This window comes from Astatotilapia calliptera, chromosome 16 (assembly GCF_900246225.1).
Source record: "Astatotilapia calliptera chromosome 16, fAstCal1.2, whole genome shotgun sequence".
Classification (NCBI taxonomy): domain Eukaryota; kingdom Metazoa; phylum Chordata; class Actinopteri; order Cichliformes; family Cichlidae; genus Astatotilapia; species Astatotilapia calliptera.
This window is the reverse complement of record NC_039317.1, coordinates 30,900,806-30,903,657: the sequence shown is the minus strand read 5'-3', so window position 1 is coordinate 30,903,657 and position 2,852 is coordinate 30,900,806. Positions and strand designations below refer to the sequence as shown.

Below are 2,852 nucleotides of genomic sequence, written 5' to 3'. Positions count from 1 at the left end.
GCATTTACTTTTGATACGCCAACATTATATTAATATACACTTACAATGAATTCAGTGCGAGTTTGCTCAGCTGTTGTTGTTGGGATTTTTTTCACCTGATTCCTAAAACTAAACTATAAACTAAAACTAGGAGAGAAAAAATATTTTTGTTACTTTTTGTTACTGTGAATATATAAATATGTATTAAGTGTAATTATTATTTATTTATTTATTTTAGTTGTGGTCAGTTTGATCAGAAACTTGGTGAATCTGCTTACTGAGGAGATGACTTTGTTTCACGTGTTGTTGTATTATTGTAAAATTCTGATCTTCTCCATTTTTTTCCATTGAATCACCAATTAGATAATAAAGGACGAAAATAAACCTTGAGTTAAAACGGGCACTTTTTAAAAACTGTTTTAACAGTAACAGGTAACCACAGTGCAACAAACAGGTGTCAGCCGCCACCAGATGGCGCTGCATTCACCGGAACTTGACCTCAGCATGCGCCTCTTCTGTACACAGCCGCGTCACAGATGCGGTAACATCACTGAGAAAGTGTGTGTTTGACGAGCTGTGCTAAAAAGTGGAATCACGGACTCATCAGAACTCATTTCTCATATCGAAACTGTTTGTGTAGTTGTCGTGGCCGAGTGGTTAAGGCGATGGACTAGAAATCCATTGGGGTCTCCCCGCGCAGGTTCGAATCCTGCCGACAACGAATTGATGTTTTAAAAACCGGTAATAGGGACGTGAGGAAATCATTACTGCTTACTAGAACCGCTATGTTTCTCTGTCATTGTATCAATTTCACGGCACCTGTTTGACATTAAATAGTATAAAACACTGGCATTACTAATAACCTCATTGTAGGTGCTGTTCTATTTAAGCCCAGAGTTCTAATAAATGTGATTAGTAACACCTGTCTTTATTTATGTCAAAACGTCTGCTGCATGGAAAAAGGTCTGTTCGAGGATTAAAGCTGATTTCCTTTGGACCTGACTCATCCAGTCACGATTAACGTGTAGCCTTCTTGTTGCCTGTACAGATGATTTAACTGTGTCCTCCATATTTGAGGCTTTTACAAGTTGGGGGGGGGGGCGTTGTTTATTTGTTTTTGTTTTTTTTACAGATATCTAATATGATAATAGGTTCTATGGGGTGACCATATTTTGATTTCCAAAGAAGAGGACACTTGGCCCAGTCATGATGAAGTTTAATAATAATACTGTTTGCTTAAAGAAAACTTTAACATATTTAAACAATGCCTTCTCTGATGGTGAATGGTGAAATAAAATGTCATATAGGTTTTTCCAAGTCAACAAATGCAAAAGACAGAGGATGGTTGGTCACCCTATAAGTATTGATTAAACCACCGATTTTTTACAGAATGAGTTACAAAATTACTTTTTTTTTTCCTGTGGGGCTGTTGAAGGGCGAACTGTAGAATGCACACTTCTTGAGACTTCTTCCAGGCGCCACCTAGTGCATTAAGAACATCAAAGTCACATTATTATGGGAATCGGCAAAAGACTATCCCAAAAAAGGAAAAGTTAACAATCCTAGAATTCTGCTCTGGAAAATCCTGGGTCATTTTGATAGAACTAATAACTTTAAACAATTACATAACCTATGCAGAGTTTTTTATGGAATATTCAGGAAAGGATACATTTCACGTAGCAGTAATTATAAGTATACAAAGAACAACAACATCTAATAGCACTCACATTTCCCTCCATTTTCCCACTTGCAACAAACTTTACCTCTTTAAACCTATAAGGAAGGGCGAGCGAGGTTGCTGTTGTATCAGTATCTCATAATGGAAATTGTGTAGTGTCACAGTACACACTTTACCCTTCACCCTCACTGAAATTACAAAGTAAAAAGTCATGGTTTCTTGCAGTTCAGTCATTGGTACACCCACTTATGTGTCTGCACAGAACCTGGCAGGACCCAGTCAGTGTAATCCTGTCAGTTTCCTGTCTCCCCCTGCTGCTTTAGGCTCAGATCCAATGGGCTCTAGGCCAGGGAGGAGCAGGAAGGAAATCTTTGTGAATGTCTGAGTATCTGCTCTCAGCTGAGACCCTGGAGTCTGGCAAATGCTACAGCTGATAACAAGTTCGCCCTCCAATATTTACAATTCTTCTTGCTCTTGGCATTCACCTGTTGTTCGGTTACACACAGATACAGTAAAAATAAAGAAACTATTTTCTTTAACCTGTGCTCTGTATTGCATGCACTGTCTGTTTTACCACCAGAAGTGATATGAACATTACTTTTATTTCATTGGATGGTAAAGTGCAAACTGCGTCCAGGACAGAACCAACAGTTTCATACTGATAACACAACTTAGGCTCTTTGCAAGCATTTGCACAGACAGCATGCTAACACAAAGCAAGCCAAGATCCCAGAGTGATGATAAAGCTGAGTATAAGCTGACCCCAGGCCAGCAGACAGAGCCTGAACTTCAGCAGGTAACAAAGGCAGTGATGAGCGGTCAGCATTGCACCAGCATAGCCTCCATTGTTACTTGAATCACTGTGACGATTGCTTTGAAGTTTCTCTGGGTTGGTTTTCATCTCTGCTTTGCATTGTTAGTTTTGTGTTCATACATAAAAACTAAGAGAAAGATGCGTGTTCTCATCAGCACAGAGATTTGTGTTTGTGTGCGGAACTGTAGTCTAAGGTTTGTGTTGCTAACTGGAAGTTATGTGGCAATGTGTAACACAAAAAATAATATAATGAGTAGTGTATCAAATTACTTTTCTGGGGAGTAATTAACCCTCTCACCCATAGTGGTCACTACATTGAACAGCTATTCAAAGGCTGTTTTCTTGTATTTGTGTCAGTGTTGATGGTATACTTGCACATAA

The 2,852-nt window shown here is 38.8% G+C and overlaps 1 non-coding gene across 1 annotated transcript; it reads left to right on the top strand.

Annotated features, from left to right (window-relative positions):
• The first annotated feature begins 618 nt into the window (after nucleotides 1-618).
• trnas-aga (transfer RNA serine (anticodon AGA)) lies at nucleotides 619-700 on the top strand. The gene has a single exon. It is a non-coding gene; the product is annotated as a tRNA-Ser (tRNA).
• Nucleotides 701-2,852: the final 2,152 nt, after the last annotated feature.